At 40.5% G+C, this 10,040-nt stretch overlaps 1 pseudogene; it reads right to left on the reverse strand.

The window, feature by feature from the left end:
- Positions 1-3,731: 3,731 nt before the first annotated feature.
- LOC143671904 (UPF0561 protein C2orf68 homolog pseudogene) lies at positions 3,732-8,973 on the reverse strand (annotated as a pseudogene).
- Between the last annotated feature and the right edge of the window lie 1,067 nt (positions 8,974-10,040).

Genomic DNA, 10,040 nt, shown 5'->3' on the forward strand with positions numbered 1-10,040 from the left:
AGTTCAATATGTTTCAAATAATTGTTCGCATTCCATGGTGGTTCTACAAAGAGAAGGCTCAGAGGTAGGAAGGTAATGCCTTTATTTCTCTTTCTACATGCAAAGGCCTCATTTGGATTCTGTGAACCAGCTGGGAATCCACTACCCTATCACCCATGGGTATCACCTGGCAGATACACAGCAAGCTGGATACTCACCACCCTAAATGGCTTCTTTCTGCTAGCATGGGCTAATCTCTGGTTGGCAGTGTCTCAGAGTGGACCATGGAGATGGAACATCTCTTACAGAGAGGCTTTTATGGGGGAAAGCACTTGTTATTGCCTATGTTGGTTCTACTAGCTGGATGGGCTCCAGAGGCTCCTACTCATCACAAAAAGCTTTACAGTCTTCTCTTTCTTTCTTTCATTAAATTCCACAAAGACTTCCATGCTTGTCAACTGGCTAGGACTTAAGCTTTAGTGTTTATTCTTACACAGCCCAAAGTCCCTGGAAACCTGTTTCTTTCTGTTTGTAACATAACCCAGTCTGGTCCAGGAAACACAAAGAACTAAAATTCAAAGCTTAGCTTCAGTAAGTAAGAGCATTCCATTTCAGGTAGGCACAAAATGTGTCTATTAGACTACCAGACTTATTTCTGAAAGCCAAGAATAAATCTAATCAAATGAGTGTTGAATCTGAAGCCACCTACTGGAGAGTTCCACTCAGTCCAACACTGTTGCCACTGTACCACAGAGAGGGTTGGTCCTCTTTGGGACATCTGTAGAGCCTGTAAGAAGCACTCTGGAACATACTCAGGATGGCAAAGCACCAATTTTCCAAAATGGCTGAAAGATGAATGAATGCAAGTCTGGTGAATAGACTGAATAGTACCATCACAGACCCCAGATGAGGGGTGGAAATAGGCAATAAGACTGAACTACAAAACCATAAGCTGGCTCTGAAGACTGTTGGCCACAGTTATGATCCTAAGGAATGTTGAAGTAAAACTAGAGAGAGAAAGGGATCAGGGGGTCTGAAGCTTAGCAATAAAGACAACAGACAACTTTATTCTTAACTAGTTCTTGCTTATATACTGCAGGGTTTACATGACTAAAAGCATGCATATATTTCGTGATAAAACAGAGTGCCTACTTTTCAGTATATTACTCCCTACATACAAGAGATAGCTAACAAGACCTTGGGATTTAAGAAAAAACAAACATTCTCTCCTTCTCAGACTGTCCTCCAATTAAGCAGATAACAGTTTCCACAGTTTACTGCTGACACCACTCTAAAGCCAATAAATACAGGTTTTCCACTAACCCTGGCTCCTACAGAAGACCATGCCTAGACAGGAATTTCAAGCATGTCTGGAGTAATGGGAGCATCATTCAAATGTGTATGTAAACCTCCAGTGGGCCAGATTTGAAGTCAACCTTTCAATTAAGTACCAGCCTTAATGCTATATATAAACACTGCATAAGTTACCTAAGAATTAGAATTAGAATGTTTTCTTTGTGGAAAATATTTGATATGTATAAGCAAAATGGCCCAAGAGAAATGTTTAAAAGCAAGGTGTTGACATCAGTCTCCTACTTAGTGGGTCTTTGTGAGGATTACAGGATAAATATATAAAAGGACACAGGAGGTTCCACTAAATGCTGCCTCCTTCTTCTCTTCTCATAAAATGGGAAAGGAAGCTAAAATTTCAGGTGCCATATCCTGAAACTCTACTTCTGATCTTGTTTGTCAGTTCTATAATAAAACCATGAAATAGGAGATCCAGATGTGAGCAGACCCAAAAATCATTTCCAGATTAAGACACTTCAAGAGTTCCAGTAGAGTCCTATGCTCCAAGTCAAAAGATCAGCTGGAGAGCTGGAAGACTAAAATCACTGGTCTTCTGACCTGTAGAAAGAATGGGGGTGGAGTTTGGTAAGGCCTCCATAACTTAGGAGGCTTTCAAGGATAGTTAATATTGTTAAGTCAAAAGGCACTTCCAGGCCAGCTGAATATGTAGAAGGCAAAAACTCTCCTTTCAAAGGAGAACTGAGCCCAAGAGTGGCAAATTTAAGGCATTTAACCCTGGCCCAGCCCCCTAGGTTAGAGGAACTCTGGTTCCTGGCCAACTTTACCATCAGGCCCTTCTAACTTATCCACCTCACTTACTTACCCAGCATCTTTCTGACACTGCAAGCTGTGGCTTGCTGTGTTTTAATGGTGTAGTTAAAGTAGCTCCTTGCCTCATTTTGGAGGTGGTAGATTTTCAAGGGTGTAGGGCACAAACCAACATTATCCTCAGGTATCCTGTGGGGAAAAGCTGCTGAGGGAGATGGAAAAGTCACAGTAATCTTGAGACACGGACATGGAGACTCCTGGGGCAATGGGCTTTGGTTTGGGGAAGTCTTGGTGCCTCATGGGCTCATGTAAACCTAACATTTCAAGTCACTTGCTGGAAAACTGAAGTGACTCTGTACTTTGGTTCATAGGATGTCTTGGGGACTACTCAAACCTTAGCCTAATCCAGCATTAGGAAAAATGTTCATGAGGTGGAAGCAGTTATATGCCTGGGGATCTTTATTCCAAGGGTCTCAGGTAGGAAATGAGAAAGCATGGAGCAGAAGAGGGGGCAGAGGTAAGAGAGACATGCCTTTCACTTTTCACTTCCTTTGAGGCACTTTTCAGGGCTTTATTATTTTTTTCAGATAGATCTCTAAACAGGCAATTATTGCTGAAGTTGATTTTCCCTTTGAAGTATGTTCAAGACTGCTAAGCCACATTTTGAGGGCCAGTTTCAAACATATTTTGATAATTCCCCCTTACTCTGAGCAGCGGATAGTCTTCCCAGCTAGGGTTGAGATAAAAGGCTTGAATTCTGCTGCCCTAACCAAGGCAGGTTTTCCTATAAGAGATCCCTGCAGTTCAGCTCTGGCATATTCTTCTTAGATTTCCTGTCTAGACAGCACAATGCAGTGGGGCATGTGAGAAACATGAGAAATATGCAAAAAACATGGAAGGGGAGGGAGACAGCTTGCAATTAGGACTCAAACATAAAGCATCTGTTACTTTATTGGCATCACTTACCTGAAGAGCTTGTGAGAAAGATTCTCAGAACTCTCTAACTGCAAAGCCTTGAGCTGCTGGGGGTCCCACAACACTGATAAGGCTCTTGCACAACTGGTATCCTGAAGGCAGTTATGTGAACATGGGCAGTCATATGAGGGTGGGAGATGGAAGACCTGATGGATTCTACCTGAGGTAGAATGATGGGAGGAAGGAAAGAACAAAGAAAGGGACCTGAAAACAAAAAGAGCTAAGAAAACATGGCACTCGATGGAAGTGAGCAGGAACATTCACAAAAGAGGAACCATAAAATAACAAACATGCCTAGTGGGACTGGAGGGAACAGCAGCAGCCACCTGTCGCTTGACGTAAGACCACAGTGGGAAAGCTTCATAAACCCCAACTCTGCCTGAAGTTTCTGCTTCCAGAATACCAAGTTAGTGGAACAGAGTTCTTGAAATAGGCCAGAATATTAGGCTGGTCAAATGGACCAATATATAGGAAAGAATGGCTGCAAGGAAGGTAGCAAGGTGTACTCCTGCAACTCCCTTCTTCTGTGAATTGGGTGAGGTGGTGGGTCTCAAGGTCCGCACAGTTTCTGGCATGACCAAACTAGGGAGGAGCTCCCTAGGTAGGATTCTTTTGAGTACTGCAAGGGATCCAGCTTGGAGAGAATGTGTTCAACCTGGTTAGTGTCCGCTCTGGTGTTTTGCCTTCTGCTGAATACACAACTTGAGGGCCTCTACCACAGGTGGATCCAGAGGCTGTGGGTTGACACCTCCTCATTCACCTTTTCTGGATTATATCCTGATACACAATAACTGATGTGACCTTTTGCTTTGGAACTCATTTTTTAGGCAGAAGAGCTCATGCCCACAAGGCTCCAGCTAGGAGCTGCTGCTACTGCTACTTTCATTGGACTCTTCATAGTTTGGGTTGCTTGGGTCGGTAGAGCCATCTTGGTGTCATGGTCGATATGCCTGAAGGTCGGGCTTGGGGGGCCGCATAGGCTCAGGCATATGCCGCCTCCTCGTCTTCTCCTTGGCTGCGTATTTCACCTTCTGGTCGTAGTCGTCCAGGTCGAGTTGGTTCCATCAGATACAGTGTATGTAGTCATGGCTCGTGTCCAGTTGACTGCCAGTCTTGTAGCAGAGTTTCGGCCCAGGGTCCAGCGCTACCACCCCTAGAGTCCTGTGAAGCTATCCGCAGCCTCTTCAACAGCAGTCCCCACCTCCCCCTTCCTTAGGATATTTTGCTTTCTACTTAACCTGTAGGTTTTCTGAATTAACACAAAACACAAATGTTGTCTAAGTGTGAAGAGTGATCAGTCACACCTACACAAAGTTTATTAGGTTCCATTTCTTTTTTTTCTTTTTTTAAAATTTTTTTATTAATTAAAAAAATTTACAAGAAAAAACAAACGTTTCTAATATATGATAATTTTGTTCTACATATATAATCAGTAATTCAAAATATTATCACATAGTTGCATATTCATCATCATGATCATTTCTTAGAACATTTGCACCAATTCAGAAAAAGAACTAAAAAGACAAAACAAAACTTAAAACAAAAACAGAGAAAAAAATTATACATACCATACCCCTTACCCCTTCCTTTCATTGATCACTAGCATTTCAAACTAAATTTATTTAAGCATTTGTTCCATCTGTTATTTATTTTTATTCCATGTGTTCTACTTGTCTGTTGACAAAGTTGATAAAAGGAGCATCAGACACAAGGTATTCACAATCACACAGTCACATTGTGAAAGCTATATCATTATTCAATCATCATCAAAAAACATGGGTACTGGAAACACAGCTCTACATTTCAGGCTGTTCCCTCCAGCCTCTCCACTACATCTCGAACATTGTCTCTGTTTGGAATCTCTCAGCCATTGACACGTAGTCTCATTTCACTCTTCCCCCTTTGGTCGAGAAGGTTCTCTCAATCCCTTGATGTTAATTCTCAGCTCATTCTAGGGTTTTTCTCAATCCCTTGATGCTGAGTCTCAGCTCATTGAAGGGTCTCTGTCCCAGGTTGCCAGGAAGGTCCGCACCCCTGCGAGTCATGTCCCGTGCAGAGAGGGGGAGGGTGGTGAGACTGCTCGTCATGTTGGCTGGAGGGAGAGGCCACATCTGAGCAACCAGATCGGCTCTCTTGGGGGTGACTCTTAGGCCTAAACTTTAAGTAGACTTGACCTATCCTTTGTGGGGTTAAGCTTCATATGAACAAACCCCAAGACTGGGGGCTCAGCCTGTAGCTTTGGTTGTCCACACTGCTTGTGAGACTATCAAGAATTCGACTTGGGGAAGTTGAATTTCTCCCCGCTCTCACCATTCCCTGAAGGGGGCTTGCAAATACTTTTCCGCTCACTGATCGAATCACTCTGGGATTCATCGGAGCATCACTCTGGACAAACCAACAAAATCTCATGTCCTACCCAAGATTCCAAGTACTTATGGTATTCCACCGAGCTATCTACATAAGTTGTATTAGGAAATGCACTATTGAAAATATAAATTTTGTACCATGTAAACATGTTTTGCTTTAGTCTCACATATAAGTTGAAATTTTAAAATATTAATTGCCATCTATTTTCAGCACCCTGCAATAATGACATTCCTTTGTTCTTCCTCATGCACAAAGATTTTTAAAATTTGTACCTTTAGTCACTATTATTATACACTCTAGGCATTCCTATCTTATACCATCTCAATCTTTATCTTCTATCTTTCTTTGTGATTTCATTTATGCCCCCAGCCCTCCTCCCTCTATCCTCACATGTAGCTTCATTCATTGTTTTAAGATAATTGTATTACAATTAGGTAGTATTGTGCTGTTAATTTCTGAGTTTCCGTATCCAGTCCCGTTGCACAGTCTGTATCCCTTCAGCTCCAATTACCCAATATCTTACCCTTTTTCTATCTCCTGATGGTCTCTGTTATCAACGAAAGATTCCAAATTTATTCACTAATGTCACTTCATATAAGTGAGACCATACAGTATTTGTCCTTTTGTTTTTGGCTAATGTCACTCAGCATAATGTCCTCATGGTCCATCCATGTTGTTACATACTTCATAACCTAATTCTGTCTTAAAGCTGCATAATACTCCATTGTATGTATATACCACAGTTTGTTTAGCCACTCAGCTGTTGATGGACCTTTTGGTTATTTCCATCTCTTTGCAATTGTAAATAATGCTGCTACAAACATTGGTGTGCAAATGTCCGTTTGTGTCCTTGCCCTTATGTCCTTTGAGTAGATACATAGCAATGGTATTGCTGGGTCATATGGCAATTCTATATGCAGCTTTCTGAGGAACTGCCAAACGACCTTCCACAGTGGTTGCACCATTTGACATTCCCACCAAGAGAGGGTAAGTGTGCCTCTTTCTCCACATCCTCTCCAGCACTTGTCATTCTCTGTTTCGTTGATAATGGCCATTCTGGTGGGTGTGAGATGATAACTCATTGTGGTTTTGATTTGCATTTCTCGAATGGCCAGGGAGGTTGAACATCTTTTCGTGTGCCTTTTGGCCATTTGTATTCCCTCCTCTGAGAAGTGTCTGCTCAAGTCTTTTGCCCATTTTGTAATTGGATTGGCTGTGTTTTTGTTTTTGAGTTGAACGATCTCTTTATAAGTTCTGGATACTAGACCTTTATCTGATATGCTGTTTCCAAATATTGTCTCCCATTGTGTAGGCTGTCCTTTTACTTTCTTGATGAAGTTCTTTGATGTGCTAAAGTGTTTAATTTTGAGGAGTTCCCATTTCTTTCTTTCTTTCTTTCTTCAGTGCTCTTGCTTTGGGTGTAAGGTCTATAAAACCGCCTCCAAGTATAAGATTTATAAGATATTTCCCTACATTTTTTTCGCACAGATTTTTATGGTCTCCGACCTAATGTTTAGGTCTTTGATCCATTTTGAGTTCACTGTTGTATAGGGTGTGAGATATGGGTCCTCTTTCATTCTTTTGCATATGGATATCCAGTTCTCTAGGTGCCAATTGTTGAAGAGACTGTTCTGTCCCAGGTGAATTGGCTTGACCGGCTTACCAAAGATCAATTGTCCATAGATGAGAGGGTCTATATCTGAACACTTTATTTGATTCCATTGGTCAATATATCTATCTTTATGCCAGTACCATGCTGTTTTGACCCCTGTAGCTTCATAATATACCTTAAAGTCAGGCAGCATGAGACCTCCGACTTCATTTCTTTTTCCTCAGGATACTTTTAGCTATTCAGGGCACCCTGCCCTTCCAGATACATTTGATTATTGGCTTTTCTGTTTCTGAGAAGTAAGTTGTTGGGATTTTGATTGGCATTGCACTGAATCTGTAAATCAGTTTAGTAAAATTGACATCTTCACTATATTTAGTTTTCCAATTCGTGGACACAGTATGCCCTTCCATCTGTTTAGGTCTTCTGTGATTTCTTTTAACAGTTTCTTGTAGTTTTCTTCGTATAGGTCTTTTGTCTCTTAGGTTAAGTTTATTCCTAAATATTTTATTCCTTTGGTTACAATTGTAAATGGAATTCTTTTCTTGATTTCCCCCTCAGATTGTTCATTACTAGTGTATAGAAGCACTACAGATTGTTTGTATTAGTTCAAAAGAAATTAGCAACTAACAAACAAAACAATAAGATATCATTCCATTCTACATATACCATCAGTAATTCCTAATATCAACACATAGTTGCATATTCATCATTTCCTAGAATATTTGCATCGACTTAGAAAAATAAATAAAAAGACAACAGAAAAAGAAATAAAACGATAACAGAGAAGAAAAAGTTATACATTCCATACCCCTTGCCCCTCGCTTTCATTTACCACTAGTATTTCAAACTAAATTTATTTTAACATGTGTTCCCCCTATTTATTTTTTATTCCATATGTTCTACTCTTTTGTTGATATGGTAGATAAAAGGAGCATCAGACACAAGGTTTTCACAATCACAGAGTCACATTGTGAAAGCTATATCATTGTTCAATCACCATCAAGAAACCTGCGTACTGGAAACACAGCTCTACATTTTCAGGCCATTCCCTCCGGCCTCCCCACTACATCTTGAACAAGGCGATATCTCCTTAATGCATAAGAATTACCTCCGGGATAACCTCTGGTCTCTGTTTGGAATCTCTCAGCCATTTTGTGTGCCTTTTGGCCCTTTCTGTTTCCTCTTCTGAGGAAAATCTGAACACTACAGATTTTTTAGGGTTTATCTTTTAACCTGCCACTTTTCTATACTCGTTTATTTGCTCTTGTAGTCTTGCTGTGTATTTTTCATGGTTTTTTACATATACTATCATATCATGTGCAAACAGTGAGAGTTTTTCTTCCTCCTTGCCAATTTCGATGCCTTATATTTCTTTTTCTTCCCTAATTGCTCTGGCTAGAACTTCCACTACAATGTAGAAAATCAGTGGTGATAGTGAACATCCTTGTCTTGTTCCTGATCGTAGGGGGAATGTTTTCAGTTTTTACCCTTTGAAGATGATATTAACTGTGGGTTTTTCATATATTCCCTTTTTCATTTTAAGTAAGTTCCCTAAAAGGGGAAACATTTTGAAGAAACCTCAGAGTAGATCCAGAGGCTTGGAGAGCTGCTGCTTCAGAAGTGGCTAAGCCAGTGTAGACTTTGTTGATCAACACAAAAATAACCTTGGTACTCAGTGAGGAGTCACAGAAATTGCCAAAATCTAAAGAGAAGTAATCTCTGGCCCTTGCAGATTCTAAGCTAAAAGAGGAAACCCAGTGTTTTGTCCTGGATCAGTGCCCCCAGAGGCTTCCATCACAAGTCTGGAAGCAACAAAATGGAACAAAGACCAGCAGATGCCAGCCACAAAACACATTTGGCTTTTAACAGATTAATGGAATTGAGCTGCAACCCTTTTCTGCAAACACACCTGCAGAACTCATGCTGTTTTTCAAAATATAAATTTAGAACCTTTGGTTATTTGCCAGAAAATACTTTAAAACCCAGTAGCCTGCGTTATATTTTAACTCTAGTTGTGTTTGTTTAGATGGGAAATTTATTTTACACAGCTGAGATTAATTATTCTTTTTATCAAAATTTAACAGGTTTCAGGACCACCCATGATACTTTATACATTAACAATATGACAGAGGCATGGTAGCCACTGTTGTCTTGGAATGGGGGCTGGCTGCACCAGAAACAACAATGATTAGGGGTTGGGACTTTGGGTCATGCCATCTCTGCCCCAGCTCCTGGACCTCTGGGAGGGAAGGGCCATTAGAGATTGAACTCAACCACATGGGCATTGATTCCATCATTGATACAGACTCCATATAAACTAAAGTCTTGAAACCCTCTGGACCCTTGAAACCCTTGGACTCTTAAATCTGCAGAGAGTTTCCATGATTAACAGGGACATTCCTGTGCCAGGCAGGTGACATGCTCTGACTCTACATGGAGAAGACATGAAAGCTTGTGTCTGAGACCTTCTCAGACCTCTCCCTATGCCTCTCTTCTTTTGGCTTCTTCTTTGTATCCTTTGCTGTAAAAAAAAAGAAAAAAGCTTGTGTCTGAGACCTTCTCAGACCTCTCCCTATGCCTCTCTTCTTTTGGCTTCTTCTTTGTATCCTTTGCTGTAAAAAAAAAGAAAATTAACAGGTTTTATTTTGGGCAGCTTGTATTTTTGTCGCATAGTTATTGATCTATGAGTTTTTTCCTTTGCACTTCTGCCAGAGCCAGATATTCCTTCTGCATAGTTCTTAATATCTATAGCTTCTACCTGTCCAAAAGTGGTGATGGGAGTGGCTGGGTGGGGAGTGAGTCTAACTTAGTAGTACTTGAGAGTAAATTCTTTTCAGAGAAAGTGTGAATATCTTCAACAATTTAATTTCTAGAAAAAAATTTAAAGTATAGTTGTGTAGTTTTTTTATATAACAACATGATGACTAACATATAGAAAAAAAAATAAAATTTTAGCTAGATAGTAGAAACATCAATATAGAAGAATTTC

This window comes from Tamandua tetradactyla, chromosome X, assembly GCF_023851605.1.
Source record: "Tamandua tetradactyla isolate mTamTet1 chromosome X, mTamTet1.pri, whole genome shotgun sequence".
In the NCBI taxonomy this organism is placed as follows: Eukaryota; Metazoa; Chordata; class Mammalia; order Pilosa; family Myrmecophagidae; genus Tamandua; species Tamandua tetradactyla.